Genomic DNA, 21532 nt, shown 5'->3' with positions numbered 1-21532 from the left:
CCTGCCACATGGAGCACCAGTAGTGTAGTGGTATCATACAAGATTCCCATTCTTGTGATCTGGGTTCGATTCCCGGCTGGTGCATCTTTATATATTTGGATCCTGAATTTGTCATAAATTTCACCTTGTGTGAAGTTTCTCTCCAATGAAGGGTCCTCATCCCCTTAACAATCCTGCCACACGGGTCACCAGTAGTTTAGTGGTATCATACAAGATTCCCATTCTTGTGATCCAGGTTCGATTCCCGGCTGGTTCATCTTTATATATTTGGATCCTGAATTTGTCATAAATTTCACCTTGTGTGAAGTTTCTCTCCAATGAAGGGTCCTCAGCCCCTCAACAATCTTCCCATGCAGAGCACCAGTAGTGTAGTGGTATCATACAATATTCCCATTCTTGTGATCCGGGTTCGATTCCCGGCTGGTGCATCTTTATATATTTGGATCCGTTATTTGTCATAAATTTCACCTTTTGTGAAGTTTCTCTCTAATGAAGGGTCCTCAGCCCCTTAACAATCCTGCCACATGGAGCACCAGTAGTGTAGTGGTATCATACAAGATTCCCATTCTTGTGATCCGGGTTCGATTCCCGGCTGGTGCATCTTTATATATTTGGATCCTGAATTTGTCATAAATTTCACCTTGTGTGAAGTTTCTCTCCAATGAAGGGTCCTCATCCCCTTAACAATCCTGCCACACGGAGCACCAGTAGTGTAGTGGTATCATACAAGTTTCCCATTCTTGTGATCCGGGTTCGATTCCCGGCTGGTGCATCTTAATATATTTGGATCTGTAATTTGTCACAAATTTCAAGTTATGTGAAGTTTCTCTCCAATAAAGTGTTCTCAGCCCCTCAACAATCTTCCCATGCGGAGCACCAGTAGTGTAGTCGTATCATACAAGATTCCCATTCTTGTGATCCGGGTTCGATTCCCGGCTGGTGCATCTTTATATATTTGGATCCTGAATTTGTCATAAATTTCACCTTGTGTGAAGTTTCTCTCCAATGAAGGGTCCTCAGCCCCTTAACAATCCTGCCACATGGAGCACCAGTAGTGTAGTGGTATCATACAAGATTCCCATTCTTGTGATCCGGGTTCGATTCCCGGCTGGTGCATCTTAATATATTTGGATCCGTTATTTGTCACAAATTTCAAGTTATGTGAAGTTTCTCTCCAATAAAGTGTTCTCAGCCCCTCAACAATCTTCCCATGCGGAGCACCAGAAGGGTAGTGGTATCATACAAGATTCCCATTCTTGTGATCCGGGTTCGATTCCCGGCTGGTGCATCTTTATATATTTGGATCTGTAATTTGTCATAAATTTCACCTTTTGTGAAGTTTCTCTCTAATGAAGGGTCCTCAGCCCCTTAACAATCCTGCCACATGGAGCACCAGTAGTGTAGTGGTATCATACAAGATTCCCATTCTTGTGATCCGGGTTCGATTCCCGGCTGGTGCATCTTTATATATTTGGATCCTGAATTTGTCATAAATTTCACCTTGTGTGAAGTTTCTCTCCAATGAAGGGTCCTCAGCCCCTCAACAATCTTCCCATGCGGAGCACCAGTAGTGTAGTGGTATCATACAAGATTCCCATTCTTGTGATCCGGGTTCGATTCCTGGCTGGTGCATCTTAATATATTTGGATCCGTAATTTGTCACAAATTTCAATTTATGTGAAGTTTCTCTCCAATAAAGTGTTCTCAGCCCCTCAACAATCTTCCCATGCGGAGCACCAGTAGTGTAGTGGTATCATACAAGATTCCCATTCTTGTGATCCGGGTTCGATTCCTGGCTGGTGCATCTTTATATATTTGGATCTGTAATTTGTCATAAATTTCACCTTTTGTGAAGTTTCTCTCTAATGAAGGGTCCTCAGCCCCTTAACAATCCTGCCACATGGAGCACCAGTAGTGTAGTGGTATCATACAAGATTCCCATTCTTGTGATCTGGGTTCGATTCCCGGCTGGTGCATCTTTATATATTTGGATCCTGAATTTGTCATAAATTTCACCTTGTGTGAAGTTTCTCTCCAATGAAGGGTCCTCATCCCCTTAACAATCCTGCCACACGGGTCACCAGTAGTTTAGTGGTATCATACAAGATTCCCATTCTTGTGATCCAGGTTCGATTCCCGGCTGGTTCATCTTTATATATTTGGATCCTGAATTTGTCATAAATTTCACCTTGTGTGAAGTTTCTCTCCAATGAAGGGTCCTCAGCCCCTCAACAATCTTCCCATGCAGAGCACCAGTAGTGTAGTGGTATCATACAATATTCCCATTCTTGTGATCCGGGTTCGATTCCCGGCTGGTGCATCTTTATATATTTGGATCCGTTATTTGTCATAAATTTCACCTTTTGTGAAGTTTCTCTCTAATGAAGGGTCCTCAGCCCCTTAACAATCCTGCCACATGGAGCACCAGTAGTGTAGTGGTATCATACAAGATTCCCATTCTTGTGATCCGGGTTCGATTCCCGGCTGGTGCATCTTTATATATTTGGATCCTGAATTTGTCATAAATTTCACCTTGTGTGAAGTTTCTCTCCAATGAAGGGTCCTCATCCCCTTAACAATCCTGCCACACGGAGCACCAGTAGTGTAGTGGTATCATACAAGTTTCCCATTCTTGTGATCCGGGTTCGATTCCCGGCTGGTGCATCTTAATATATTTGGATCTGTAATTTGTCACAAATTTCAAGTTATGTGAAGTTTCTCTCCAATAAAGTGTTCTCAGCCCCTCAACAATCTTCCCATGCGGAGCACCAGTAGTGTAGTGGTATCATACAAGATTCCCATTCTTGTGATCCGGGTTCGATTCCCGGCTGGTGCATCTTTATATATTTGGATCCTGAATTTGTCATAAATTTCACCTTGTGTGAAGTTTCTCTCCAATGAAGGGTCCTCAGCCCCTTAACAATCCTGCCACATGGAGCACCAGTAGTGTAGTGGTATCATACAAGATTCCCATTCTTGTGATCCGGGTTCGATTCCCGGCTGGTGCATCTTAATATATTTGGATCCGTTATTTGTCACAAATTTCAAGTTATGTGAAGTTTCTCTCCAATAAAGTGTTCTCAGCCCCTCAACAATCTTCCCATGCGGAGCACCAGAAGGGTAGTGGTATCATACAAGATTCCCATTCTTGTGATCCGGGTTCGATTCCCGGCTGGTGCATCTTTATATATTTGGATCTGTAATTTGTCATAAATTTCACCTTTTGTGAAGTTTCTCTCTAATGAAGGGTCCTCAGCCCCTTAACAATCCTGCCACATGGAGCACCAGTAGTGTAGCGGTATCATACAAGATTCCCATTCTTGTGATCCGGGTTCGATTCCCGGCTGGTGCATCTTAACATATTTGGATCCGTTATTTGTCACAAATTTCAAGTTATGTGAAGTTTCTCTCCAATAAAGTGTTCTCAGCCCCTCAACAATCTTCCCATGCGGAGCACCAGAAGGGTAGTGGTATCATACAAGATTCCCATTCTTGTGATCCGGGTTCGATTCCCGGCTGGTGCATCTTTATATATTTGGATCTGTAATTTGTCATAAATTTCACCTTTTGTGAAGTTTCTCTCTAATGAAGGGTCCTCAGCCCCTTAACAATCCTGCCACATGGAGCACCAGTAGTGTAGTGGTATCATACAAGATTCCCATTCTTGTGATCCGGGTTCGATTCCCGGCTGGTGCATCTTTATATATTTGGATCCTGAATTTGTCATAAATTTCACCTTGTGTGAAGTTTCTCTCCAATGAAGGGTCCTCAGCCCCTCAACAATCTTCCCATGCGGAGCACCAGTAGTGTAGTGGTATCATACAAGATTCCCATTCTTGTGATCCGGGTTCGATTCCTGGCTGGTGCATCTTAATATATTTGGATCCGTAATTTGTCACAAATTTCAATTTATGTGAAGTTTCTCTCCAATAAAGTGTTCTCAGCCCCTCAACAATCTTCCCATGCGGAGCACCAGTAGTGTAGTGGTATCATACAAGATTCCCATTCTTGTGATCCGGGTTCGATTCCTGGCTGGTGCATCTTTATATATTTGGATCTGTAATTTGTCATAAATTTCACCTTTTGTGAAGTTTCTCTCTAATGAAGGGTCCTCAGCCCCTTAACAATCCTGCCACATGGAGCACCAGTAGTGTAGTGGTATCATACAAGATTCCCATTCTTGTGATCTGGGTTCGATTCCCGGCTGGTGCATCTTTATATATTTGGATCCTGAATTTGTCATAAATTTCACCTTGTGTGAAGTTTCTCTCCAATGAAGGGTCCTCATCCCCTTAACAATCCTGCCACACGGGTCACCAGTAGTTTAGTGGTATCATACAAGATTCCCATTCTTGTGATCCAGGTTCGATTCCCGGCTGGTTCATCTTTATATATTTGGATCCTGAATTTGTCATAAATTTCACCTTGTGTGAAGTTTCTCTCCAATGAAGGGTCCTCAGCCCCTCAACAATCTTCCCATGCAGAGCACCAGTAGTGTAGTGGTATCATACAATATTCCCATTCTTGTGATCCGGGTTCGATTCCCGGCTGGTGCATCTTTATATATTTGGATCCGTTATTTGTCATAAATTTCACCTTTTGTGAAGTTTCTCTCTAATGAAGGGTCCTCAGCCCCTTAACAATCCTGCCACATGGAGCACCAGTAGTGTAGTGGTATCATACAAGATTCCCATTCTTGTGATCCGGGTTCGATTCCCGGCTGGTGCATCTTTATATATTTGGATCCTGAATTTGTCATAAATTTCACCTTGTGTGAAGTTTCTCTCCAATGAAGGGTCCTCATCCCCTTAACAATCCTGCCACACGGAGCACCAGTAGTGTAGTGGTATCATACAAGTTTCCCATTCTTGTGATCCGGGTTCGATTCCCGGCTGGTGCATCTTAATATATTTGGATCTGTAATTTGTCACAAATTTCAAGTTATGTGAAGTTTCTCTCCAATAAAGTGTTCTCAGCCCCTCAACAATCTTCCCATGCGGAGCACCAGTAGTGTAGTGGTATCATACAAGATTCCCATTCTTGTGATCCGGGTTCGATTCCCGGCTGGTGCATCTTTATATATTTGGATCCTGAATTTGTCATAAATTTCACCTTGTGTGAAGTTTCTCTCCAATGAAGGGTCCTCAGCCCCTTAACAATCCTGCCACATGGAGCACCAGTAGTGTAGTGGTATCATACAAGATTCCCATTCTTGTGATCCGGGTTCGATTCCCGGCTGGTGCATCTTAATATATTTGGATCCGTTATTTGTCACAAATTTCAAGTTATGTGAAGTTTCTCTCCAATAAAGTGTTCTCAGCCCCTCAACAATCTTCCCATGCGGAGCACCAGAAGGGTAGTGGTATCATACAAGATTCCCATTCTTGTGATCCGGGTTCGATTCCCGGCTGGTGCATCTTTATATATTTGGATCTGTAATTTGTCATAAATTTCACCTTTTGTGAAGTTTCTCTCTAATGAAGGGTCCTCAGCCCCTTAACAATCCTGCCACATGGAGCACCAGTAGTGTAGTGGTATCATACAAGATTCCCATTCTTGTGATCCGGGTTCGATTCCCGGCTGGTGCATCTTTATATATTTGGATCCTGAATTTGTCATAAATTTCACCTTGTGTGAAGTTTCTCTCCAATGAAGGGTCCTCATCCCCTTAACAATCCTGCCACACGGAGCACCAGTAGTGTAGTGGTATCATACAAGTTTCCCATTCTTGTGATCCGGGTTCGATTCCCGGCTGGTGCATCTTAATATATTTGGATCTGTAATTTGTCACAAATTTCAAGTTATGTGAAGTTTCTCTCCAATAAAGTGTTCTCAGCCCCTCAACAATCTTCCCATGCGGAGCACCAGTAGTGTAGTGGTATCATACAAGATTCCCATTCTTGTGATCCGGGTTCGATTCCTGGCTGGTGCATCTTTATATATTTGGATCTGTAATTTGTCATAAATTTCACCTTTTGTGAAGTTTCTCTCTAATGAAGGGTCCTCAGCCCCTTAACAATCCTGCCACATGGAGCACCAGTAGTGTAGTGGTATCATACAAGATTCCCATTCTTGTGATCTGGGTTCGATTCCCGGCTGGTGCATCTTTATATATTTGGATCCTGAATTTGTCATAAATTTCACCTTGTGTGAAGTTTCTCTCCAATGAAGGGTCCTCAGCCCCTTAACAATCCTGCCACACGGAGCACCAGTAGTGTAGTGGTATCATACAAGATTCCCATTCTTGTGATCCGGGTTCGATTCCCGGCTGGTGCATCTTAATATATTTGGATCCGTTATTTGTCACAAATTTCAAGTTATGTGAAGTTTCTCTCCAATAAAGTGTTCTCAGCCCCTCAACAATCTTCCCAAGCGGAACACCAGAAGGGTAGTGGTATCATACAAGATTCCCATTCTTGTGATCCGGGTTCGATTCCCGGCTGGTGCATCTTTATATATTTGGATCTGTAATTTGTCATAAATTTCACCTTTTGTGAAGTTTCTCTCTAATGAAGGGTCCTCAGCCCCTTAACAATCCTGCCACATGGAGCACCAGTAGTGTAGTGGTATCATACAAGATTCCCATTCTTGTGATCCGGGTTCGATTCCCGGCTGGTGCATCTTAATATATTTGGATCTGTAATTTGTCACAAATTTCAAGTTATGTGAAGTTTCTCTCCAATAAAGTGTTCTCAGCCCCTCAACAATCTTCCCATGCGGAGCACCAGTAGTGTAGTGGTATCATACAAGATTCCCATTCTTGTGATCCGGGTTCGATTCCCGGCTGGTGCATCTTTATATATTTGGATCCTGAATTTGTCATAAATTTCACCTTGTGTGAAGTTTCTCTCCAATGAAGGGTCCTCAGCCCCTTAACAATCCTGCCACATGGAGCACCAGTAGTGTAGTGGTATCATACAAGATTCCCATTCTTGTGATCCGGGTTCGATTCCCGGCTGGTGCATCTTAATATATTTGGATCCGTTATTTGTCACAAATTTCAAGTTATGTGAAGTTTCTCTCCAATAAAGTGTTCTCAGCCCCTCAACAATCTTCCCATGCGGAGCACCAGAAGGGTAGTGGTATCATACAAGATTCCCATTCTTGTGATCCGGGTTCGATTCCCGGCTGGTGCATCTTTATATATTTGGATCTGTAATTTGTCATAAATTTCACCTTTTGTGAAGTTTCTCTCTAATGAAGGGTCCTCAGCCCCTTAACAATCCTGCCACATGGAGCACCAGTAGTGTAGTGGTATCATACAAGATTCCCATTCTTGTGATCCGGGTTCGATTCCCGGCTGGTGCATCTTTATATATTTGGATCCTGAATTTGTCATAAATTTCACCTTGTGTGAAGTTTCTCTCCAATGAAGGGTCCTCATCCCCTTAACAATCCTGCCACACGGAGCACCAGTAGTGTAGTGGTATCATACAAGTTTCCCATTCTTGTGATCCGGGTTCGATTCCCGGCTGGTGCATCTTAATATATTTGGATCTGTAATTTGTCACAAATTTCAAGTTATGTGAAGTTTCTCTCCAATAAAGTGTTCTCAGCCCCTCAACAATCTTCCCATGCGGAGCACCAGTAGTGTAGTGGTATCATACAAGATTCCCATTCTTGTGATCCGGGTTCGATTCCCGGCTGGTGCATCTTTATATATTTGGATCCTGAATTTGTCATAAATTTCACCTTGTGTGAAGTTTCTCTCCAATGAAGGGTCCTCAGCCCCTTAACAATCCTGCCACATGGAGCACCAGTAGTGTAGTGGTATCATACAAAATTCCCATTCTTGTGATCCGGGTTCGATTCCCGGCTGGTGCATCTTAATATATTTGGATCCGTTATTTGTCACAAATTTCAAGTTATGTGAAGTTTCTCTCCAATAAAGTGTTCTCAGCCCCTCAACAATCTTCCCATGCGGAGCACCAGAAGGGTAGTGGTATCATACAAGATTCCCATTCTTGTGATCCGGGTTCGATTCCCGGCTGGTGCATCTTTATATATTTGGATCTGTAATTTGTCATAAATTTCACCTTTTGTGAAGTTTCTCTCTAATGAAGGGTCCTCAGCCCCTTAACAATCCTGCCACATGGAGCACCAGTAGTGTAGTGGTATCATACAAGATTCCCATTCTTGTGATCCGGGTTCGATTCCCGGCTGGTGCATCTTTATATATTTGGATCCTGAATTTGTCATAAATTTCACCTTGTGTGAAGTTTCTCTCCAATGAAGGGTCCTCATCCCCTTAACAATCCTGCCACACGGAGCACCAGTAGTGTAGTGGTATCATACAAGATTCCCATTCTTGTGATCTGGGTTCGATTCCCGGCTGGTGCATCTTAATATATTTGGATCTGTAATTTGTCACAAATTTCAAGTTATGTGAAGTTTCTCTCCAATAAAGTGTTCTCAGCCCCTCAACAATCTTCCCATGCGGAGCACCAGTAGTGTAGTGGTATCATACAAGATTCCCATTCTTGTGATCCGGGTTCGATTCCCGGCTGGTGCATCTTTATATATTTGGATCCTGAATTTGTCATAAATTTCACCTTGTGTGAAGTTTCTCTCCAATGAAGGGTCCTCAGCCCCTTAACAATCCTGCCACATGGAGCACCAGTAGTGTAGTGGTATCATACAAGATTCCCATTCTTGTGATCCGGGTTCGATTCCCGGCTGGTGCATCTTAATATATTTGGATCCGTTATTTGTCACAAATTTCAAGTTATGTGAAGTTTCTCTCCAATAAAGTGTTCTCAGCCCCTCAACAATCTTCCCATGCGGAGCACCATTAGTGTAGTGGTATCATACAAGATTCCCATTCTTGTGATCCGGGTTCGATTCCCGGCTGGTGCATCTTTATATATTTGGATCTGTAATTTGTCATAAATTTCACCTTTTGTGAAGTTTCTCTCTAATGAAGGGTCCTCAGCCCCTTAACAATCCTGCCACATGGAGCACCAGTAGTGTAGTGGTATCATACAAGATTCCCATTCTTGTGATCCGGGTTCGATTCCCGGCTGGTGCAATTTTATATATTTGGATCCTGAATTTGTCATAAATTTCACCTTGTGTGAAGGTTCTCTCCAATGAAGGGTCCTCAGCCCCTTAACAATCCTGCCACACGGGTCACCAGTAGTTTAGTGGTATCATACAAGATTCCCATTCTTGTGATCCAGGTTCGATTCCCGGCTGGTTCATCTTTATATATTTGGATCCTGAATTTGTCATAAATTTCACCTTGTGTGAAGTTTCTCTCCAATGAAGGGTCCTCAGCCCCTCAACAATCTTCCCATGCAGAGCACCAGTAGTGTAGTGGTATCATACAATATTCCCATTCTTGTGATCCGGGTTCGATTCCCGGCTGGTGCATCTTTATATATTTGGATCTGTAATTTGTCATAAATTTCACCTTTTGTGAAGTTTCTCTCTAATGAAGGGTCCTCAGCCCCTTAACAATCCTGCCACATGGAGCACCAGTAGTTTAGTGGTATCATACAAGATTCCCATTCTTATGATCTGGGTTCGATTCCCGGCTGGTGTATCTTTATATATTTGGATCCGTAATTTGTCATAAATTTCACCTTGTGTGAAGTTTCTCTCCAATGAAGGGTCCTCAGCCCCTTAACAATCCTGCCACATGGAGCACCAGTAGTTTAGTGGTATCATACAAGATTCCCATTCTTGTGATCCGTGTTCGATTCCCGGCTGGTTCATCTTTATATATTTGGATCCTGAATTTGTCATAAATTTCACCTTGTGTGAAGTTTCTCTCCAATGAAGGGTCCTCAGCCCCTCAACAATCTTCCCATGCGGAGCACCAGTAGTGTAGTGGTATCATACAAGATTCCCATTCTTGTGATCCGGGTTCGATTCCTGGCTGGTGCATCTTAATATATTTGGATCCGTAATTTGTCACAAATTTCAATTTATGTGAAGTTTCTCTCCAATAAAGTGTTCTCAGCACCTCAACAATCTTCCCATGCGGAGCACCAGTAGTGTAGTGGTATCATACAAGATTCCCATTTTTGTGATCCGGGTTCGATTCCTGGCTGGTGCATCTTTATATATTTGGATCTGTAATTTGTCATAAATTTCACCTTTTGTGAAGTTTCTCTCTAATGAAGGGTCCTCAGCCCCTTAACAATCCTGCCACATGGAGCACCAGTAGTGTAGTGGTATCATACAAGATTCCCATTCTTGTGATCTGGGTTCGATTCCCGGCTGGTGCATCTTTATATATTTGGATCCTGAATTTGTCATAAATTTCACCTTGTGTGAAGTTTCTCTCCAATGAAGGGTCCTCATCCCCTTAACAATCCTGCCACACGGGTCACCAGTAGTTTAGTGGTATCATACAAGATTCCCATTCTTGTGATCCAGGTTCGATTCCCGGCTGGTTCATCTTTATATATTTGGATCCTGAATTTGTCATAAATTTCACCTTGTGTGAAGTTTCTCTCCAATGAAGGGTCCTCAGCCCCTCAACAATCTTCCCATGCAGAGCACCAGTAGTGTAGTGGTATCATACAATATTCCCATTCTTGTGATCCGGGTTCGATTCCCGGCTGGTGCATCTTTATATATTTGGATCCGTTATTTGTCATAAATTTCACCTTTTGTGAAGTTTCTCTCTAATGAAGGGTCCTCAGCCCCTTAACAATCCTGCCACATGGAGCACCAGTAGTGTAGTGGTATCATACAAGATTCCCATTCTTGTGATCCGGGTTCGATTCCCGGCTGGTGCATCTTTATATATTTGGATCCTGAATTTGTCATAAATTTCACCTTGTGTGAAGTTTCTCTCCAATGAAGGGTCCTCATCCCCTTAACAATCCTGCCACACGGGTCACCAGTAGTTTAGTGGTATCATACAAGATTCCCATTCTTGTGATCCAGGTTCGATTCCCGGCTGGTTCATCTTTATATATTTGGATCCTGAATTTGTCATAAATTTCACCTTGTGTGAAGTTTCTCTCCAATAAAGTGTTCTCAGCCCCTCAACAATCTTCCCATGCGGAGCACCAGAAGGGTAGTGGTATCATACAAGATTCCCATTCTTGTGATCCGGGTTCGATTCCCGGCTGGTGCATCTTTATATATTTGGATCTGTAATTTGTCATAAATTTCACCTTTTGTGAAGTTTCTCTCTAATGAAGGGTCCTCAGCCCCTTAACAATCCTGCCACATGGAGCACCAGTAGTGTAGTGGTATCATACAAGATTCCCATTCTTGTGATCCGGGTTCGATTCCCGGCTGGTGCATCTTTATATATTTGGATCCTGAATTTGTCATAAATTTCACCTTGTGTGAAGTTTCTCTCCAATGAAGGGTCCTCATCCCCTTAACAATCCTGCCACACGGAGCACCAGTAGTGTAGTGGTATCATACAAGTTTCCCATTCTTGTGATCCGGGTTCGATTCCCGGCTGGTGCATCTTAATATATTTGGATCTGTAATTTGTCACAAATTTCAAGTTATGTGAAGTTTCTCTCCAATAAAGTGTTCTCAGCCCCTCAACAATCTTCCCATGCGGAGCACCAGTAGTGTAGTGGTATCATACAAGATTCCCATTCTTGTGATCCGGGTTCGATTCCCGGCTGGTGCATCTTTATATATTTGGATCCTGAATTTGTCATAAATTTCACCTTGTGTGAAGTTTCTCTCCAATGAAGGGTCCTCAGCCCCTTAACAATCCTGCCACATGGAGCACCAGTAGTGTAGTGGTATCATACAAGATTCCCATTCTTGTGATCCGGGTTCGATTCCCGGCTGGTGCATCTTAATATATTTGGATTCGTTATTTGTCACAAATTTCAAGTTATGTGAAGTTTCTCTCCAATAAAGTGTTCTCAGCCCCTCAACAATCTTCCCAAGCGGAACACCAGAAGGGTAGTGGTATCATACAAGTTTCCCATTCTTGTGATCCGGGTTCGATTCCCGGCTGGTGCATCTTTATATATTTGGATCTGTAATTTGTCATAAATTTCACCTTTTGTGAAGTTTCTCTCTAATGAAGGGTCCTCAGCCCCTTAACAATCCTGCCACATGGAGCACCAGTAGTGTAGTGGTATCATACAAGATTCCCATTCTTGTGATCCGGGTTCGATTCCCGGCTGGTGCATCTTAATATATTTGGATCTGTAATTTGTCACAAATTTCAAGTTATGTGAAGTTTCTCTCCAATAAAGTGTTCTCAGCCCCTCAACAATCTTCCCATGCGGAGCACCAGTAGTGTAGTGGTATCATACAAGATTCCCATTCTTGTGATCCGGGTTCGATTCCCGGCTGGTGCATCTTTATATATTTGGATCCTGAATTTGTCATAAATTTCACCTTGTGTGAAGTTTCTCTCCAATGAAGGGTCCTCAGCCCCTTAACAATCCTGCCACATGGAGCACCAGTAGTGTAGTGGTATCATACAAGATTCCCATTCTTGTGATCCGGATTCGATTCCCGGCTGGTGCATCTTAATATATTTGGATCCGTTATTTGTCACAAATTTCAAGTTATGTGAAGTTTCTCTCCAATAAAGTGTTCTCAGCCCCTCAACAATCTTCCCATGCGGACTCCAGAAGGGTAGTGGTATCATACAAGATTCCCATTCTTGTGATCCGGGTTCGATTCCCGGCTGGTGCATCTTTATATATTTGGATCTGTAATTTGTCATAAATTTCACCTTTTGTGAAGTTTCTCTCTAATGAAGGGTCCTCAGCCCCTTAACAATCCTGCCACATGGAGCACCAGTAGTGTAGTGGTATCATACAAGATTCCCATTCTTGTGATCCGGGTTCGATTCCCGGCTGGTGCATCTTTATATATTTGGATCCTGAATTTGTCATAAATTTCACCTTGTGTGAAGTTTCTCTCCAATGAAGGGTCCTCATCCCCTTAACAATCCTGCCACACGGAGCACCAGTAGTGTAGTGTTATCATACAAGTTTCCCATTCTTGTGATCCGGGTTCGATTCCCGGCTGGTGCATCTTAATATATTTGGATCTGTAATTTGTCACAAATTTAAAGTTATGTGAAGTTTCTCTCCAATAAAGTGTTCTCAGCCCCTCAACAATCTTCCCATGCGGAGCACCAGTAGTGTAGTGGTATCATACAAGATTCCCATTCTTGTGATCTGGGTTCGATTCCCGGCTGGTGCATCTTTATATATTTGGATCCTGAATTTGTCATAAATTTCACCTTGTGTGAAGTTTCTCTCCAATGAAGGGTCCTCAGCCCCTTAACAATCCTGCCACACGGAGCACCAGTAGTGTAGTGGTATCATACAAGATTCCCATTCTTGTGATCCGGGTTCGATTCCCGGCTGGTGCATCTTAATATATTTGGATCCGTTATTTGTCACAAATTTCAAGTTATGTGAAGTTTCTCTCCAATAAAGTGTTCTCAGCCCCTCAACAATCTTCCCATGCGGAGCACCAGAAGGGTAGTGGTATCATACAAGATTCCCATTCTTGTGATCCGGGTTCGATTCCCGGCTGGTGCATCTTTATATATTTGGATCTGTAATTTGTCATAAATTTCACCTTTTGTGAAGTTTCTCTCTAATGAAGGGTCCTCAGCCCCTTAACAATCCTGCCACATGGAGCACCAGTAGTGTAGTGGTATCATACAAGATTCCCATTCTTGTGATCCGGGTTCGATTCCCGGCTGGTGCATCTTTATATATTTGGATCCTGAATTTGTCATAAATTTCACCTTGTGTGAAGTTTCTCTCCAATGAAGGGTCCTCATCCCCTTAACAATCCTGCCACACGGAGCACCAGTAGTGTAGTGGTATCATACAAGATTCCCATTCTTGTGATCCGGGTTCGATTCCCGGCTGGTGCATCTTAATATATTTGGATCCGTAATTTGTCACAAATTTCAAGTTATGTGAAGTTTCTCTCCAATAAAGTGTTCTCAGCCCCTCAACAATCTTCCCATGCGGAGCACCAGTAGTGTAGTGGTATCATACAAGATTCCCATTCTTGTGATCCGGGTTCGATTCCCGGCTGGTGCATCTTTATATATTTGGATCCTGAATTTGTCATAAATTTCACCTTGTGTGAAGTTTCTCTCCAATGAAGGGTCCTCAGCCCCTTAACAATCCTGCCACATGGAGCACCAGTAGTGTAGTGGTATCATACAAGATTCCCATTCTTGTGATCCGGGTTCGATTCCCGGCTGGTGCATCTTAATATATTTGGATCCGTTATTTGTCACAAATTTCAAGTTATGTGAAGTTTCTCTCCAATAAAGTGTTCTCAGCCCCTCAACAATCTTCCCATGCGGAGCACCATTAGTGTAGTGGTATCATACAAGATTCCCATTCTTGTGATCCGGGTTCGATTCCCGGCTGGTGCATCTTTATATATTTGGATCTGTAATTTGTCATAAATTTCACCTTTTGTGAAGTTTCTCTCTAATGAAGGGTCCTCAGCCCCTTAACAATCCTGCCACATGGAGCACCAGTAGTGTAGTGGTATCATACAAGATTCCCATTCTTGTGATCCGGGTTCGATTCCCGGCTGGTGCAATTTTATATATTTGGATCCTGAATTTGTCATAAATTTCACCTTGTGTGAAGGTTCTCTCCAATGAAGGGTCCTCAGCCCCTTAACAATCCTGCCACACGGGTCACCAGTAGTTTAGTGGTATCATACAAGATTCCCATTCTTGTGATCCAGGTTCGATTCCCGGCTGGTTCATCTTTATATATTTGGATCCGTAATTTGTCATAAATTTCACCTTGTGTGAAGTTTCTCTCCAATGAAGGGTCCTCAGCCCCTTAACAATCCTGCCACATGGAGCACCAGTAGTTTAGTGGTATCATACAAGATTCCCATTCTTTTGATCCGTGTTCGATTCCCGGCTGGTTCATCTTTATATATTTGGATCTGTAATTTGTCATAAATTTCACCTTTTGTGAAGTTTCTCTCCAATGAAGGGTCCTCAGCCCCTCAACAATCTTCCCATGCAGAGCACCAGTAGTGTAGTGGTATCATACAATATTCCCATTCTTGTGATCCGGGTTCGATTCCCGGCTGGTGCATCTTTATATATTTGGATCTGTAATTTGTCATAAATTTCACCTTTTGTGAAGTTTCTCTCTAATGAAGGGTCCTCAGCCCCTTAACAATCCTGCCACATGGAGCACCAGTAGTTTAGTGGTATCATACAAGATTCCCATTCTTATGATCTGGGTTCGATTCCCGGCTGGTGTATCTTTATATATTTGGATCCGTAATTTGTCATAAATTTCACCTTGTGTGAAGTTTCTCTCCAATGAAGGGTCCTCAGCCCCTTAACAATCCTGCCACATGGAGCACCAGTAGTTTAGTGGTATCATACAAGATTCCCATTCTTGTGATCCGTGTTCGATTCCCGGCTGGTTCATCTTTATATATTTGGACCCTGAATTTGTCATAAATTTCACCTTGTGTGAAGTTTCTCTCCAATGAAGGGTCCTCAGCCCCTCAACAATCTTCCCATGCGGAGCACCAGTAGTGTAGTGGTATCATACAAGATTCCCATTCTTGTGATCCGGGTTCGATTCCTGGCTGGTGCATCTTAATATATTTGGATCCGTAATTTGTCACAAATTTCAATTTATGTGAAGTTTCTCTCCAATAAAGTGTTCTCAGCACCTCAACAATTTTCCCATGCGGAGCACCAGTAGTGTAGTGGTATCATACAAGATTCCCATTTTTGTGATCCGGGTTCGATTCCTGGCTGGTGCATCTTTATATATTTGGATCCTGAATTTGTCATAAATTTCACCTTGTGTGAAGTTTCTCTCCAATGAAGGGTCCTCATCCCCTTAACAATCCTGCCACACGGGTCACCAGTAGTTTAGTGGTATCATACAAGATTCCCATTCTTGTGATCCAGGTTCGATTCCCGGCTGGTTCATCTTTATATATTTGGATCCTGAATTTGTCATAAATTTCACCTTGTGTGAAGTTTCTCTCCAATGAAGGGTCCTCAGCCCCTCAACAATCTTCCCATGCGGAGCACCAGTAGTGTAGTGGTATCATACAATATTCCCATTCTTGTGATCCGGGTTCGATTCCCGGCTGGTGCATCTTTATATATTTGGATCCGTTATTTGTCATAAATTTCACCTTTTGTGAAGTTTCTCTCTAATGAAGGGTCCTCAGCCCCTTAACAATCCTGCCACATGGAGCACCAGTAGTGTAGTGGTATCATACAAGATTCCCATTCTTGTGATCCGGGTTCGATTCCCGGCTGGTGCATCTTTATATATTTGGATCCTGAATTTGTCATAAATTTCACCTTGTGTGAAGTTTCTCTCCAATAAAGTGTTCTCAGCCCCTCAACAATCTTCCCATGCGGAGCACCAGTAGTGTAGTGGTATCATACAAGATTCCCATTCTTGTGATCCGGGTTCGATTCCCGGCTGGTGCATCTTTATATATTTGGATCCTGAATTTGTCATAAATTTTACCTTGTGTGAAGTTTCTCTCCAATAAAGTGTTCTCAGCCCCTCAACAATCTTCCCATGCGGAGCACCAGTAGTGTAGTGGTATCATACAAGATTCCCATTCTTGTGATCCGGGTTCGATTCCCGGCTGGTGCATCTTTATATATTTGGATCCTGAATTTGTCATAAATTTCACCTTGTGTGAAGTTTCTCTCCAATGAAGGGTCCTCAGCCCCTTAACAATCCTGCCACATGGAGCACCAGTAGTGTAGTGGTATCATACAAGATTCCCATTCTTGTGATCCGGGTTCGATTCCCGGCTGGTGCATCTTAATATATTTGGATCCGTTATTTGTCACAAATTTCAAGTTATGTGAAGTTTCTCTCCAATAAAGTGTTCTCAGCCCCTCAACAATCTTCCCATGCGGAGCACCAGAAGGGTAGTGGTATCATACAAGATTCCCATTCTTGTGATCCGGGTTCGATTCCCGGCTGGTGCATCTTTATATATTTGGATCTGTAATTTGTCATAAATTTCACCTTTTGTGAAGTTTCTCTCTAATGAAGGGTCCTCAGCCCCTTAACAATCCTGCCACATGGAGCACCAGTAGTGTAGTGGTATCATACAAGATTCCCATTCTTGTGATCCGGGTTCGATTCCCGGCTGGTGCATCTTTATATATTTGGATCCTGAATTTGTCATAAATTTCACCTTGTGTGAAGTTTCTCTCCAATGAAGGGTCCTCATCCCCTTAACAATCCTGCCACACGGAGCACCAGTAGTGTAGTGGTATCATACAAGTTTCCCATTCTTGTGATCCGGGTTCGATTCCCGGCTGGTGCATCTTAATATATTTGGATCTGTAATTTGTCACAAATTTCAAGTTATGTGAAGTTTCTCTCCAATAAAGTGTTCTCAGCCCCTCAACAATCTTCCCATGCGGAGCACCAGTAGTGTAGTGGTATCATACAAGATTCCCATTCTTGTGATCCGGGTTCGATTCCCGGCTGGTGCATCTTTATATATTTGGATCCTGAATTTGTCATAAATTTCACCTTGTGTGAAGTTTCTCTCCAATGAAGGGTCCTCAGCCCCTTAACAATCCTGCCACATGGAGCACCAGTAGTGTAGTGGTATCATACAAGATTCCCATTCTTGTGATCCGGGTTCGATTCCCGGCTGGTGCATCTTTATATATTTGGATCCTGAATTTGTCATAAATTTCACCTTGTGTGAAGTTTCTCTCCAATGAAGGGTCCTCAGCCCCTCAACAATCTTCCCATGCGGAGCACCAGTAGTGTAGTGGTATCATACAAGATTCCCATTCTTGTGATCCGGGTTCGATTCCTGGCTGGTGCATCTTTATATATTTGGATCTGTAATTTGTCATAAATTTCACCTTGTGTGAAGTTTCTCTCTAATGAAGGGTCCTCAGCCCCTTAACAATCCTGCCACACGGAGCACCAGTAGTTTAGTGGTATCATACAAGATTCCCATTCTTATGATCTGGGTTCGATTCCCGGCTGGCGTATCTTTATATATTTGGATCCGTGATTTGTCATAAATTTCACCTTGTGTGAAGTTTCTCTCCAATGAAGGGTCCTCAGCCCCTTAACAATCCTGCCACATGGAGCACCAGTAGTTTAGTGGTATCATACAAGATTCCCATTCTTGTGATCCGTGTTCGATTCCCGGCTGGTTCATCTTTATATATTTGGACCCTGAATTTGTCATAAATTTCACCTTGTGTGAAGTTTCTCTCCAATGAAGGGTCCTCAGCCCCTCAACAATCTTCCCATGCGGAGCACCAGTAGTGTAGTGGTATCATACAAGATTCCCATTCTTGTGATCCGGGTTCGATTCCTGGCTGGTGCATCTTTATATATTTGGATCCTGAATTTGTCATAAATTTCACCTTGTGTGAAGTTTCTCTCTAATGAAGGGTCCTCAGCCCCTTAACAATCCTGCCACATGGAGCACCAGTAGTTTAGTGGTATCATACAAGATTCCCATTCTTGTGATCCGTGTTCGATTCCCGGCTGGTTCATCTTTATATATTTGGATCCTGAATTTGTCATAAATTTCACCTTGTGTGAAGTTTCTCTCCAATGAAGGGTCCTCAGCCCCTCAACAATCTTCCCATGCGGAGCACCAGTAGTGTAGTGGTATCATACAAGATTCCCATTCTTGTGATCCGGGTTCGATTCCCGGCTGGTGCATCTTAATATATTTGGATCCGTAATTTGTCACAAATTTCAAGTTATGTGAAGTTTCTCTCCAATAAAGTGTTCTCAGCCCCTCAACAATCTTCCCATGCGGAGCACTAGTAGTGTAGTGGTATCATACAAGATTCCCATTCTTGTGATCCGGGTTCGATTCCCGGCTGGTGCATCTTTATATATTTGGATCTGTAATTTGTCATAAATTTCACCTTTTGTGAAGTTTCTCTCTAATGAAGGGTCCTCAGCCCCTTAACAATCCTGCCACATGGAGCACCAGTAGTGTAGTGGTATCATACAAGATTCCCATTCTTGTGATCCGGGTTCGATTCCCGGCTGGTGCATCTTTATATATTTGGATCCTGAATTTGTCATAAATTTCACCTTGTGGGAAGTTTCTCTCCAATGAAGGGTCCTCAACCCCTTAACAATCCTGCCACACGGAGCACCAGTAGTGTAGTGGTATCATACAAGATTCCCATTCTTGTGATCCGGGTTCGATTCCCGGCTGGTGCATCTTTATATATTTGGATCTGTAATTTGTCATAAATTTCACTTTTTGTGAAGTTTCTCTCTAATGAAGGGTCCTCAGCCCCTTAACAATCCTGCCACATGGAGCACCAGTAGTGTAGTGGTATCATACAAGATTCCCATTCTTGTGATCCGGGTTCGATTCCCGGCTGGTGCATCTTTATATATTTGGATCCTGAATTTGTCATAAATTTCACCTTGTGTGAAGTTTCTCTCTAATGAAGGGTCCTCAGCCCCTTAACAATCCTGCCACATGGAGCACCAGTAGTTTAGTGGTATTATACAAGATTCCCATTCTTGTGATCCGTGTTCGATTCCCGGCTGGTTCATCTTTATATATTTGGATCCTGAATTTGTCATAAATTTCACCTTGTGTGAAGTTTCTCTCCAATGAAGGGTCCTCAGCCCCTCAACAATCTTCCCATGCGGAGCACCAGTAGTGTAGTGGTATCATACAAGATTCCCATTCTTGTGATCCGGGTTCGATTCCCGGCTGGTGCATCTTAATATATTTGGATCCGTAATTTGTCACAAATTTCAAGTTATGTGAAGTTTCTCTCCAATAAAGTATTCTCAGCCCCTCAACAATCTTCCCATGCGGAGCACCAGTAGTGTAGTGGTATCATACAAGATTCCCATTCTTGTGATCCGGGTTCGATTCCCGGCTGGTGCATCTTTATATATTTGGATCCTGAATTTGTCATAAATTTCACCTTGTGTGAAGTTTCTCTCCAATGAAGGGTCCTCAGCCCCTTAACAATCCTGCCACATGGAGCACCAGTAGTGTAGTGGTATCATACAAGATTCCCATTCTTGTGATCCGGGTTCGATTCCCGGCTGGTGCATCTTAATATATTTGGATCCGTTATTTGTCACAAATTTCAAGTTATGTGAAGTTTCTCTCCAATAAAGTGTTCTCAGCCCCTCAACAATCTTCCCATGCGGAGCACCATTAGTGTAGTGGTATCATACAAGATTCCCATTCTTGTGATCCGGGTTCGATTCCCGGCTGGTGCATCTTTATATATTTGGATCTGTAATTTGTCATAAATTTCACCTTTTGTGAAGTTTCTCTCTAATGAAGGGTCCTCAGCCCCTTAACAATCCTGCCACATGGAGCACCAGTAGTGTAGTGGTATCATACAAGATTCCCATTCTTGTGATCCGGGTTCGATTCCCGGCTGGTGCAATTTTATATATTTGGATCCTGAATTTGTCATAAATTTCACCTTGTGTGAAGGTTCTCTCCAATGAAGGGTCCTCAGCCCCTTAACAATCCTGCCACACGGGTCACCAGTAGTTTAGTGGTATCATACAAGATTCCCATTCTTGTGATCCAGGTTCGATTCCCGGCTGGTTCATCTTTATATATTTGGATCCTGAATTTGTCATAAATTTCACCTTGTGTGAAGTTTCTCTCCAATGAAGGGTCCTCAGCCCCTCAACAATCTTCCCATGCAGAGCACCAGTAGTGTAGTGGTATCATACAATATTCCCATTCTTGTGATCCGGGTTCGATTCCCGGCTGGTGCATCTTTATATATTTGGATCTGTAATTTGTCATAAATTTCACCTTTTGTGAAGTTTCTCTCTAATGAAGGGTCCTCAGCCCCTTAACAATCCTGCCACATGGAGCACCAGTAGTTTAGTGGTATCATACAAGATTCCCATTCTTATGATCTGGGTTCGATTCCCGGCTGGTGTATCTTTATATATTTGGATCCGTAATTTGTCATAAATTTCACCTTGTGTGAAGTTTCTCTCCAATGAAGGGTCCTCAGCCCCTTAACAATCCTGCCACATGGAGCACCAGTAGTTTAGTGGTATCATACAAGATTCCCATTCTTGTGATCCGGGTTCGATTCCCGGCTGGTTCATCTTTATATATTTGGATCCTGAATTTGTCATAAATTTCACCTTGTGTGAAGTTTCTCTCCAATGAAGGGTCCTCAGCCCCTCAACAATCTTCCCATGCGGAGCACCAGTAGTGTAGTGGTATCATACAAGATTCCCATTCTTGTGATCAGTGTTCGATTCCCGGCTGGTTCATCTTTATATATTTGGATCCTGAATTTGTCATAAATTTCACCTTGTGTGAAGTTTCTCTCCAATGAAGGGTCCTCAGCCCCTCAACAATCTTCCCATGCTGAGCACCAGTAGTGTAGTGGTATCATACAAGATTCCCATTCTTGTGATCCGGGTTCGATTCCCGGCTGGTGCATCTTAATATATTTGGATCCGTAATTTGTCACAAATTTCAAGTTATGTGAAGTTTCTCTCCAATAAAGTATTCTCAGCCCCTCAACAATCTTCCCATGCGGAGCACCAGTAGTGTAGTGGTA

At 42.9% G+C, this 21532-nt stretch overlaps 102 non-coding genes across 102 annotated transcripts; all 102 read left to right on the top strand.

The window, feature by feature from the left end:
* Nucleotides 1-13: 13 nt before the first annotated feature.
* On the top strand, nucleotides 14-84 carry trnag-ccc (transfer RNA glycine (anticodon CCC)). Its single transcript has one exon. It is a non-coding gene; the product is annotated as a tRNA-Gly (tRNA).
* A 273-nt stretch (nucleotides 85-357) lies between these two features.
* trnag-ccc (transfer RNA glycine (anticodon CCC)) lies at nucleotides 358-428 on the top strand. The gene has a single exon. It is a non-coding gene; the product is annotated as a tRNA-Gly (tRNA).
* A 101-nt stretch (nucleotides 429-529) lies between these two features.
* Nucleotides 530-600, top strand: trnag-ccc (transfer RNA glycine (anticodon CCC)). The gene has a single exon. It is a non-coding gene; the product is annotated as a tRNA-Gly (tRNA).
* Nucleotides 601-701: 101 nt separating this feature from the next.
* trnag-ccc (transfer RNA glycine (anticodon CCC)) lies at nucleotides 702-772 on the top strand. Its single transcript has one exon. It is a non-coding gene; the product is annotated as a tRNA-Gly (tRNA).
* A 101-nt stretch (nucleotides 773-873) lies between these two features.
* Nucleotides 874-944, top strand: trnag-ccc (transfer RNA glycine (anticodon CCC)). The gene has a single exon. It is a non-coding gene; the product is annotated as a tRNA-Gly (tRNA).
* A 101-nt stretch (nucleotides 945-1045) lies between these two features.
* Nucleotides 1046-1116, top strand: trnag-ccc (transfer RNA glycine (anticodon CCC)). The gene has a single exon. It is a non-coding gene; the product is annotated as a tRNA-Gly (tRNA).
* A 101-nt stretch (nucleotides 1117-1217) lies between these two features.
* trnag-ccc (transfer RNA glycine (anticodon CCC)) lies at nucleotides 1218-1288 on the top strand. Its single transcript has one exon. It is a non-coding gene; the product is annotated as a tRNA-Gly (tRNA).
* Nucleotides 1289-1389: 101 nt separating this feature from the next.
* trnag-ccc (transfer RNA glycine (anticodon CCC)) lies at nucleotides 1390-1460 on the top strand. The gene has a single exon. It is a non-coding gene; the product is annotated as a tRNA-Gly (tRNA).
* Nucleotides 1461-1561: 101 nt separating this feature from the next.
* On the top strand, nucleotides 1562-1632 carry trnag-ccc (transfer RNA glycine (anticodon CCC)). Its single transcript has one exon. It is a non-coding gene; the product is annotated as a tRNA-Gly (tRNA).
* Nucleotides 1633-1733: 101 nt separating this feature from the next.
* trnag-ccc (transfer RNA glycine (anticodon CCC)) lies at nucleotides 1734-1804 on the top strand. Its single transcript has one exon. It is a non-coding gene; the product is annotated as a tRNA-Gly (tRNA).
* Nucleotides 1805-1905: 101 nt separating this feature from the next.
* Nucleotides 1906-1976, top strand: trnag-ccc (transfer RNA glycine (anticodon CCC)). Its single transcript has one exon. It is a non-coding gene; the product is annotated as a tRNA-Gly (tRNA).
* Nucleotides 1977-2249: 273 nt separating this feature from the next.
* Nucleotides 2250-2320, top strand: trnag-ccc (transfer RNA glycine (anticodon CCC)). The gene has a single exon. It is a non-coding gene; the product is annotated as a tRNA-Gly (tRNA).
* A 101-nt stretch (nucleotides 2321-2421) lies between these two features.
* Nucleotides 2422-2492, top strand: trnag-ccc (transfer RNA glycine (anticodon CCC)). Its single transcript has one exon. It is a non-coding gene; the product is annotated as a tRNA-Gly (tRNA).
* Nucleotides 2493-2593: 101 nt separating this feature from the next.
* Nucleotides 2594-2664, top strand: trnag-ccc (transfer RNA glycine (anticodon CCC)). Its single transcript has one exon. It is a non-coding gene; the product is annotated as a tRNA-Gly (tRNA).
* A 101-nt stretch (nucleotides 2665-2765) lies between these two features.
* On the top strand, nucleotides 2766-2836 carry trnag-ccc (transfer RNA glycine (anticodon CCC)). Its single transcript has one exon. It is a non-coding gene; the product is annotated as a tRNA-Gly (tRNA).
* Nucleotides 2837-2937: 101 nt separating this feature from the next.
* trnag-ccc (transfer RNA glycine (anticodon CCC)) lies at nucleotides 2938-3008 on the top strand. Its single transcript has one exon. It is a non-coding gene; the product is annotated as a tRNA-Gly (tRNA).
* A 101-nt stretch (nucleotides 3009-3109) lies between these two features.
* trnag-ccc (transfer RNA glycine (anticodon CCC)) lies at nucleotides 3110-3180 on the top strand. Its single transcript has one exon. It is a non-coding gene; the product is annotated as a tRNA-Gly (tRNA).
* A 101-nt stretch (nucleotides 3181-3281) lies between these two features.
* On the top strand, nucleotides 3282-3352 carry trnag-ccc (transfer RNA glycine (anticodon CCC)). Its single transcript has one exon. It is a non-coding gene; the product is annotated as a tRNA-Gly (tRNA).
* A 101-nt stretch (nucleotides 3353-3453) lies between these two features.
* trnag-ccc (transfer RNA glycine (anticodon CCC)) lies at nucleotides 3454-3524 on the top strand. The gene has a single exon. It is a non-coding gene; the product is annotated as a tRNA-Gly (tRNA).
* A 101-nt stretch (nucleotides 3525-3625) lies between these two features.
* On the top strand, nucleotides 3626-3696 carry trnag-ccc (transfer RNA glycine (anticodon CCC)). The gene has a single exon. It is a non-coding gene; the product is annotated as a tRNA-Gly (tRNA).
* Nucleotides 3697-3797: 101 nt separating this feature from the next.
* trnag-ccc (transfer RNA glycine (anticodon CCC)) lies at nucleotides 3798-3868 on the top strand. Its single transcript has one exon. It is a non-coding gene; the product is annotated as a tRNA-Gly (tRNA).
* A 101-nt stretch (nucleotides 3869-3969) lies between these two features.
* trnag-ccc (transfer RNA glycine (anticodon CCC)) lies at nucleotides 3970-4040 on the top strand. Its single transcript has one exon. It is a non-coding gene; the product is annotated as a tRNA-Gly (tRNA).
* Nucleotides 4041-4141: 101 nt separating this feature from the next.
* trnag-ccc (transfer RNA glycine (anticodon CCC)) lies at nucleotides 4142-4212 on the top strand. The gene has a single exon. It is a non-coding gene; the product is annotated as a tRNA-Gly (tRNA).
* A 273-nt stretch (nucleotides 4213-4485) lies between these two features.
* On the top strand, nucleotides 4486-4556 carry trnag-ccc (transfer RNA glycine (anticodon CCC)). The gene has a single exon. It is a non-coding gene; the product is annotated as a tRNA-Gly (tRNA).
* Nucleotides 4557-4657: 101 nt separating this feature from the next.
* On the top strand, nucleotides 4658-4728 carry trnag-ccc (transfer RNA glycine (anticodon CCC)). Its single transcript has one exon. It is a non-coding gene; the product is annotated as a tRNA-Gly (tRNA).
* Nucleotides 4729-4829: 101 nt separating this feature from the next.
* trnag-ccc (transfer RNA glycine (anticodon CCC)) lies at nucleotides 4830-4900 on the top strand. The gene has a single exon. It is a non-coding gene; the product is annotated as a tRNA-Gly (tRNA).
* A 101-nt stretch (nucleotides 4901-5001) lies between these two features.
* trnag-ccc (transfer RNA glycine (anticodon CCC)) lies at nucleotides 5002-5072 on the top strand. Its single transcript has one exon. It is a non-coding gene; the product is annotated as a tRNA-Gly (tRNA).
* A 101-nt stretch (nucleotides 5073-5173) lies between these two features.
* trnag-ccc (transfer RNA glycine (anticodon CCC)) lies at nucleotides 5174-5244 on the top strand. Its single transcript has one exon. It is a non-coding gene; the product is annotated as a tRNA-Gly (tRNA).
* Nucleotides 5245-5345: 101 nt separating this feature from the next.
* On the top strand, nucleotides 5346-5416 carry trnag-ccc (transfer RNA glycine (anticodon CCC)). Its single transcript has one exon. It is a non-coding gene; the product is annotated as a tRNA-Gly (tRNA).
* Nucleotides 5417-5517: 101 nt separating this feature from the next.
* trnag-ccc (transfer RNA glycine (anticodon CCC)) lies at nucleotides 5518-5588 on the top strand. The gene has a single exon. It is a non-coding gene; the product is annotated as a tRNA-Gly (tRNA).
* Nucleotides 5589-5689: 101 nt separating this feature from the next.
* On the top strand, nucleotides 5690-5760 carry trnag-ccc (transfer RNA glycine (anticodon CCC)). The gene has a single exon. It is a non-coding gene; the product is annotated as a tRNA-Gly (tRNA).
* Nucleotides 5761-5861: 101 nt separating this feature from the next.
* Nucleotides 5862-5932, top strand: trnag-ccc (transfer RNA glycine (anticodon CCC)). The gene has a single exon. It is a non-coding gene; the product is annotated as a tRNA-Gly (tRNA).
* Nucleotides 5933-6033: 101 nt separating this feature from the next.
* On the top strand, nucleotides 6034-6104 carry trnag-ccc (transfer RNA glycine (anticodon CCC)). The gene has a single exon. It is a non-coding gene; the product is annotated as a tRNA-Gly (tRNA).
* A 101-nt stretch (nucleotides 6105-6205) lies between these two features.
* Nucleotides 6206-6276, top strand: trnag-ccc (transfer RNA glycine (anticodon CCC)). Its single transcript has one exon. It is a non-coding gene; the product is annotated as a tRNA-Gly (tRNA).
* A 273-nt stretch (nucleotides 6277-6549) lies between these two features.
* trnag-ccc (transfer RNA glycine (anticodon CCC)) lies at nucleotides 6550-6620 on the top strand. The gene has a single exon. It is a non-coding gene; the product is annotated as a tRNA-Gly (tRNA).
* A 101-nt stretch (nucleotides 6621-6721) lies between these two features.
* Nucleotides 6722-6792, top strand: trnag-ccc (transfer RNA glycine (anticodon CCC)). Its single transcript has one exon. It is a non-coding gene; the product is annotated as a tRNA-Gly (tRNA).
* A 101-nt stretch (nucleotides 6793-6893) lies between these two features.
* On the top strand, nucleotides 6894-6964 carry trnag-ccc (transfer RNA glycine (anticodon CCC)). The gene has a single exon. It is a non-coding gene; the product is annotated as a tRNA-Gly (tRNA).
* A 101-nt stretch (nucleotides 6965-7065) lies between these two features.
* On the top strand, nucleotides 7066-7136 carry trnag-ccc (transfer RNA glycine (anticodon CCC)). Its single transcript has one exon. It is a non-coding gene; the product is annotated as a tRNA-Gly (tRNA).
* A 101-nt stretch (nucleotides 7137-7237) lies between these two features.
* On the top strand, nucleotides 7238-7308 carry trnag-ccc (transfer RNA glycine (anticodon CCC)). Its single transcript has one exon. It is a non-coding gene; the product is annotated as a tRNA-Gly (tRNA).
* Nucleotides 7309-7409: 101 nt separating this feature from the next.
* On the top strand, nucleotides 7410-7480 carry trnag-ccc (transfer RNA glycine (anticodon CCC)). The gene has a single exon. It is a non-coding gene; the product is annotated as a tRNA-Gly (tRNA).
* A 101-nt stretch (nucleotides 7481-7581) lies between these two features.
* Nucleotides 7582-7652, top strand: trnag-ccc (transfer RNA glycine (anticodon CCC)). The gene has a single exon. It is a non-coding gene; the product is annotated as a tRNA-Gly (tRNA).
* Nucleotides 7653-7753: 101 nt separating this feature from the next.
* Nucleotides 7754-7824, top strand: trnag-ccc (transfer RNA glycine (anticodon CCC)). Its single transcript has one exon. It is a non-coding gene; the product is annotated as a tRNA-Gly (tRNA).
* A 101-nt stretch (nucleotides 7825-7925) lies between these two features.
* Nucleotides 7926-7996, top strand: trnag-ccc (transfer RNA glycine (anticodon CCC)). Its single transcript has one exon. It is a non-coding gene; the product is annotated as a tRNA-Gly (tRNA).
* A 101-nt stretch (nucleotides 7997-8097) lies between these two features.
* trnag-ccc (transfer RNA glycine (anticodon CCC)) lies at nucleotides 8098-8168 on the top strand. The gene has a single exon. It is a non-coding gene; the product is annotated as a tRNA-Gly (tRNA).
* A 101-nt stretch (nucleotides 8169-8269) lies between these two features.
* Nucleotides 8270-8340, top strand: trnag-ccc (transfer RNA glycine (anticodon CCC)). The gene has a single exon. It is a non-coding gene; the product is annotated as a tRNA-Gly (tRNA).
* Nucleotides 8341-8441: 101 nt separating this feature from the next.
* On the top strand, nucleotides 8442-8512 carry trnag-ccc (transfer RNA glycine (anticodon CCC)). Its single transcript has one exon. It is a non-coding gene; the product is annotated as a tRNA-Gly (tRNA).
* A 101-nt stretch (nucleotides 8513-8613) lies between these two features.
* On the top strand, nucleotides 8614-8684 carry trnag-ccc (transfer RNA glycine (anticodon CCC)). Its single transcript has one exon. It is a non-coding gene; the product is annotated as a tRNA-Gly (tRNA).
* Nucleotides 8685-8785: 101 nt separating this feature from the next.
* On the top strand, nucleotides 8786-8856 carry trnag-ccc (transfer RNA glycine (anticodon CCC)). The gene has a single exon. It is a non-coding gene; the product is annotated as a tRNA-Gly (tRNA).
* Nucleotides 8857-8957: 101 nt separating this feature from the next.
* trnag-ccc (transfer RNA glycine (anticodon CCC)) lies at nucleotides 8958-9028 on the top strand. Its single transcript has one exon. It is a non-coding gene; the product is annotated as a tRNA-Gly (tRNA).
* A 273-nt stretch (nucleotides 9029-9301) lies between these two features.
* trnag-ccc (transfer RNA glycine (anticodon CCC)) lies at nucleotides 9302-9372 on the top strand. Its single transcript has one exon. It is a non-coding gene; the product is annotated as a tRNA-Gly (tRNA).
* A 445-nt stretch (nucleotides 9373-9817) lies between these two features.
* Nucleotides 9818-9888, top strand: trnag-ccc (transfer RNA glycine (anticodon CCC)). The gene has a single exon. It is a non-coding gene; the product is annotated as a tRNA-Gly (tRNA).
* A 101-nt stretch (nucleotides 9889-9989) lies between these two features.
* Nucleotides 9990-10060, top strand: trnag-ccc (transfer RNA glycine (anticodon CCC)). The gene has a single exon. It is a non-coding gene; the product is annotated as a tRNA-Gly (tRNA).
* Nucleotides 10061-10161: 101 nt separating this feature from the next.
* On the top strand, nucleotides 10162-10232 carry trnag-ccc (transfer RNA glycine (anticodon CCC)). Its single transcript has one exon. It is a non-coding gene; the product is annotated as a tRNA-Gly (tRNA).
* A 273-nt stretch (nucleotides 10233-10505) lies between these two features.
* Nucleotides 10506-10576, top strand: trnag-ccc (transfer RNA glycine (anticodon CCC)). The gene has a single exon. It is a non-coding gene; the product is annotated as a tRNA-Gly (tRNA).
* A 101-nt stretch (nucleotides 10577-10677) lies between these two features.
* Nucleotides 10678-10748, top strand: trnag-ccc (transfer RNA glycine (anticodon CCC)). Its single transcript has one exon. It is a non-coding gene; the product is annotated as a tRNA-Gly (tRNA).
* Nucleotides 10749-11021: 273 nt separating this feature from the next.
* On the top strand, nucleotides 11022-11092 carry trnag-ccc (transfer RNA glycine (anticodon CCC)). Its single transcript has one exon. It is a non-coding gene; the product is annotated as a tRNA-Gly (tRNA).
* A 101-nt stretch (nucleotides 11093-11193) lies between these two features.
* On the top strand, nucleotides 11194-11264 carry trnag-ccc (transfer RNA glycine (anticodon CCC)). The gene has a single exon. It is a non-coding gene; the product is annotated as a tRNA-Gly (tRNA).
* A 101-nt stretch (nucleotides 11265-11365) lies between these two features.
* On the top strand, nucleotides 11366-11436 carry trnag-ccc (transfer RNA glycine (anticodon CCC)). Its single transcript has one exon. It is a non-coding gene; the product is annotated as a tRNA-Gly (tRNA).
* A 101-nt stretch (nucleotides 11437-11537) lies between these two features.
* trnag-ccc (transfer RNA glycine (anticodon CCC)) lies at nucleotides 11538-11608 on the top strand. The gene has a single exon. It is a non-coding gene; the product is annotated as a tRNA-Gly (tRNA).
* A 101-nt stretch (nucleotides 11609-11709) lies between these two features.
* Nucleotides 11710-11780, top strand: trnag-ccc (transfer RNA glycine (anticodon CCC)). The gene has a single exon. It is a non-coding gene; the product is annotated as a tRNA-Gly (tRNA).
* A 273-nt stretch (nucleotides 11781-12053) lies between these two features.
* trnag-ccc (transfer RNA glycine (anticodon CCC)) lies at nucleotides 12054-12124 on the top strand. Its single transcript has one exon. It is a non-coding gene; the product is annotated as a tRNA-Gly (tRNA).
* A 101-nt stretch (nucleotides 12125-12225) lies between these two features.
* Nucleotides 12226-12296, top strand: trnag-ccc (transfer RNA glycine (anticodon CCC)). The gene has a single exon. It is a non-coding gene; the product is annotated as a tRNA-Gly (tRNA).
* Nucleotides 12297-12397: 101 nt separating this feature from the next.
* Nucleotides 12398-12468, top strand: trnag-ccc (transfer RNA glycine (anticodon CCC)). Its single transcript has one exon. It is a non-coding gene; the product is annotated as a tRNA-Gly (tRNA).
* A 272-nt stretch (nucleotides 12469-12740) lies between these two features.
* On the top strand, nucleotides 12741-12811 carry trnag-ccc (transfer RNA glycine (anticodon CCC)). The gene has a single exon. It is a non-coding gene; the product is annotated as a tRNA-Gly (tRNA).
* Nucleotides 12812-12912: 101 nt separating this feature from the next.
* Nucleotides 12913-12983, top strand: trnag-ccc (transfer RNA glycine (anticodon CCC)). The gene has a single exon. It is a non-coding gene; the product is annotated as a tRNA-Gly (tRNA).
* A 101-nt stretch (nucleotides 12984-13084) lies between these two features.
* Nucleotides 13085-13155, top strand: trnag-ccc (transfer RNA glycine (anticodon CCC)). The gene has a single exon. It is a non-coding gene; the product is annotated as a tRNA-Gly (tRNA).
* Nucleotides 13156-13256: 101 nt separating this feature from the next.
* On the top strand, nucleotides 13257-13327 carry trnag-ccc (transfer RNA glycine (anticodon CCC)). Its single transcript has one exon. It is a non-coding gene; the product is annotated as a tRNA-Gly (tRNA).
* A 101-nt stretch (nucleotides 13328-13428) lies between these two features.
* trnag-ccc (transfer RNA glycine (anticodon CCC)) lies at nucleotides 13429-13499 on the top strand. The gene has a single exon. It is a non-coding gene; the product is annotated as a tRNA-Gly (tRNA).
* A 101-nt stretch (nucleotides 13500-13600) lies between these two features.
* Nucleotides 13601-13671, top strand: trnag-ccc (transfer RNA glycine (anticodon CCC)). Its single transcript has one exon. It is a non-coding gene; the product is annotated as a tRNA-Gly (tRNA).
* A 101-nt stretch (nucleotides 13672-13772) lies between these two features.
* Nucleotides 13773-13843, top strand: trnag-ccc (transfer RNA glycine (anticodon CCC)). The gene has a single exon. It is a non-coding gene; the product is annotated as a tRNA-Gly (tRNA).
* A 101-nt stretch (nucleotides 13844-13944) lies between these two features.
* trnag-ccc (transfer RNA glycine (anticodon CCC)) lies at nucleotides 13945-14015 on the top strand. Its single transcript has one exon. It is a non-coding gene; the product is annotated as a tRNA-Gly (tRNA).
* A 101-nt stretch (nucleotides 14016-14116) lies between these two features.
* Nucleotides 14117-14187, top strand: trnag-ccc (transfer RNA glycine (anticodon CCC)). The gene has a single exon. It is a non-coding gene; the product is annotated as a tRNA-Gly (tRNA).
* A 101-nt stretch (nucleotides 14188-14288) lies between these two features.
* trnag-ccc (transfer RNA glycine (anticodon CCC)) lies at nucleotides 14289-14359 on the top strand. Its single transcript has one exon. It is a non-coding gene; the product is annotated as a tRNA-Gly (tRNA).
* A 101-nt stretch (nucleotides 14360-14460) lies between these two features.
* Nucleotides 14461-14531, top strand: trnag-ccc (transfer RNA glycine (anticodon CCC)). Its single transcript has one exon. It is a non-coding gene; the product is annotated as a tRNA-Gly (tRNA).
* Nucleotides 14532-14976: 445 nt separating this feature from the next.
* Nucleotides 14977-15047, top strand: trnag-ccc (transfer RNA glycine (anticodon CCC)). The gene has a single exon. It is a non-coding gene; the product is annotated as a tRNA-Gly (tRNA).
* Nucleotides 15048-15492: 445 nt separating this feature from the next.
* trnag-ccc (transfer RNA glycine (anticodon CCC)) lies at nucleotides 15493-15563 on the top strand. Its single transcript has one exon. It is a non-coding gene; the product is annotated as a tRNA-Gly (tRNA).
* A 101-nt stretch (nucleotides 15564-15664) lies between these two features.
* On the top strand, nucleotides 15665-15735 carry trnag-ccc (transfer RNA glycine (anticodon CCC)). Its single transcript has one exon. It is a non-coding gene; the product is annotated as a tRNA-Gly (tRNA).
* A 273-nt stretch (nucleotides 15736-16008) lies between these two features.
* Nucleotides 16009-16079, top strand: trnag-ccc (transfer RNA glycine (anticodon CCC)). Its single transcript has one exon. It is a non-coding gene; the product is annotated as a tRNA-Gly (tRNA).
* A 101-nt stretch (nucleotides 16080-16180) lies between these two features.
* trnag-ccc (transfer RNA glycine (anticodon CCC)) lies at nucleotides 16181-16251 on the top strand. Its single transcript has one exon. It is a non-coding gene; the product is annotated as a tRNA-Gly (tRNA).
* Nucleotides 16252-16352: 101 nt separating this feature from the next.
* trnag-ccc (transfer RNA glycine (anticodon CCC)) lies at nucleotides 16353-16423 on the top strand. The gene has a single exon. It is a non-coding gene; the product is annotated as a tRNA-Gly (tRNA).
* Nucleotides 16424-16524: 101 nt separating this feature from the next.
* On the top strand, nucleotides 16525-16595 carry trnag-ccc (transfer RNA glycine (anticodon CCC)). Its single transcript has one exon. It is a non-coding gene; the product is annotated as a tRNA-Gly (tRNA).
* Nucleotides 16596-16696: 101 nt separating this feature from the next.
* Nucleotides 16697-16767, top strand: trnag-ccc (transfer RNA glycine (anticodon CCC)). Its single transcript has one exon. It is a non-coding gene; the product is annotated as a tRNA-Gly (tRNA).
* Nucleotides 16768-16868: 101 nt separating this feature from the next.
* trnag-ccc (transfer RNA glycine (anticodon CCC)) lies at nucleotides 16869-16939 on the top strand. The gene has a single exon. It is a non-coding gene; the product is annotated as a tRNA-Gly (tRNA).
* Nucleotides 16940-17040: 101 nt separating this feature from the next.
* Nucleotides 17041-17111, top strand: trnag-ccc (transfer RNA glycine (anticodon CCC)). Its single transcript has one exon. It is a non-coding gene; the product is annotated as a tRNA-Gly (tRNA).
* Nucleotides 17112-17212: 101 nt separating this feature from the next.
* On the top strand, nucleotides 17213-17283 carry trnag-ccc (transfer RNA glycine (anticodon CCC)). The gene has a single exon. It is a non-coding gene; the product is annotated as a tRNA-Gly (tRNA).
* Nucleotides 17284-17384: 101 nt separating this feature from the next.
* On the top strand, nucleotides 17385-17455 carry trnag-ccc (transfer RNA glycine (anticodon CCC)). Its single transcript has one exon. It is a non-coding gene; the product is annotated as a tRNA-Gly (tRNA).
* A 101-nt stretch (nucleotides 17456-17556) lies between these two features.
* trnag-ccc (transfer RNA glycine (anticodon CCC)) lies at nucleotides 17557-17627 on the top strand. The gene has a single exon. It is a non-coding gene; the product is annotated as a tRNA-Gly (tRNA).
* Nucleotides 17628-17728: 101 nt separating this feature from the next.
* Nucleotides 17729-17799, top strand: trnag-ccc (transfer RNA glycine (anticodon CCC)). Its single transcript has one exon. It is a non-coding gene; the product is annotated as a tRNA-Gly (tRNA).
* Nucleotides 17800-18244: 445 nt separating this feature from the next.
* Nucleotides 18245-18315, top strand: trnag-ccc (transfer RNA glycine (anticodon CCC)). The gene has a single exon. It is a non-coding gene; the product is annotated as a tRNA-Gly (tRNA).
* A 273-nt stretch (nucleotides 18316-18588) lies between these two features.
* On the top strand, nucleotides 18589-18659 carry trnag-ccc (transfer RNA glycine (anticodon CCC)). Its single transcript has one exon. It is a non-coding gene; the product is annotated as a tRNA-Gly (tRNA).
* Nucleotides 18660-18760: 101 nt separating this feature from the next.
* trnag-ccc (transfer RNA glycine (anticodon CCC)) lies at nucleotides 18761-18831 on the top strand. Its single transcript has one exon. It is a non-coding gene; the product is annotated as a tRNA-Gly (tRNA).
* A 101-nt stretch (nucleotides 18832-18932) lies between these two features.
* On the top strand, nucleotides 18933-19003 carry trnag-ccc (transfer RNA glycine (anticodon CCC)). Its single transcript has one exon. It is a non-coding gene; the product is annotated as a tRNA-Gly (tRNA).
* Nucleotides 19004-19104: 101 nt separating this feature from the next.
* On the top strand, nucleotides 19105-19175 carry trnag-ccc (transfer RNA glycine (anticodon CCC)). The gene has a single exon. It is a non-coding gene; the product is annotated as a tRNA-Gly (tRNA).
* Nucleotides 19176-19276: 101 nt separating this feature from the next.
* Nucleotides 19277-19347, top strand: trnag-ccc (transfer RNA glycine (anticodon CCC)). The gene has a single exon. It is a non-coding gene; the product is annotated as a tRNA-Gly (tRNA).
* A 273-nt stretch (nucleotides 19348-19620) lies between these two features.
* trnag-ccc (transfer RNA glycine (anticodon CCC)) lies at nucleotides 19621-19691 on the top strand. Its single transcript has one exon. It is a non-coding gene; the product is annotated as a tRNA-Gly (tRNA).
* Nucleotides 19692-19792: 101 nt separating this feature from the next.
* Nucleotides 19793-19863, top strand: trnag-ccc (transfer RNA glycine (anticodon CCC)). The gene has a single exon. It is a non-coding gene; the product is annotated as a tRNA-Gly (tRNA).
* Nucleotides 19864-19964: 101 nt separating this feature from the next.
* trnag-ccc (transfer RNA glycine (anticodon CCC)) lies at nucleotides 19965-20035 on the top strand. The gene has a single exon. It is a non-coding gene; the product is annotated as a tRNA-Gly (tRNA).
* Nucleotides 20036-20136: 101 nt separating this feature from the next.
* Nucleotides 20137-20207, top strand: trnag-ccc (transfer RNA glycine (anticodon CCC)). The gene has a single exon. It is a non-coding gene; the product is annotated as a tRNA-Gly (tRNA).
* Nucleotides 20208-20308: 101 nt separating this feature from the next.
* Nucleotides 20309-20379, top strand: trnag-ccc (transfer RNA glycine (anticodon CCC)). The gene has a single exon. It is a non-coding gene; the product is annotated as a tRNA-Gly (tRNA).
* Nucleotides 20380-20652: 273 nt separating this feature from the next.
* Nucleotides 20653-20723, top strand: trnag-ccc (transfer RNA glycine (anticodon CCC)). The gene has a single exon. It is a non-coding gene; the product is annotated as a tRNA-Gly (tRNA).
* A 273-nt stretch (nucleotides 20724-20996) lies between these two features.
* On the top strand, nucleotides 20997-21067 carry trnag-ccc (transfer RNA glycine (anticodon CCC)). The gene has a single exon. It is a non-coding gene; the product is annotated as a tRNA-Gly (tRNA).
* Nucleotides 21068-21340: 273 nt separating this feature from the next.
* On the top strand, nucleotides 21341-21411 carry trnag-ccc (transfer RNA glycine (anticodon CCC)). The gene has a single exon. It is a non-coding gene; the product is annotated as a tRNA-Gly (tRNA).
* Nucleotides 21412-21532: the final 121 nt, after the last annotated feature.

This window comes from Hypomesus nipponensis, chromosome 22, assembly GCF_054491055.1.
Source record: "Hypomesus nipponensis isolate SF chromosome 22, ASM5449105v1, whole genome shotgun sequence".
NCBI lineage: Eukaryota > Metazoa > Chordata > Actinopteri > Osmeriformes > Osmeridae > Hypomesus > Hypomesus nipponensis.
Note: the sequence above shows the minus strand (reverse complement) of the source record. Positions and strands in the feature narration are given on the sequence as shown.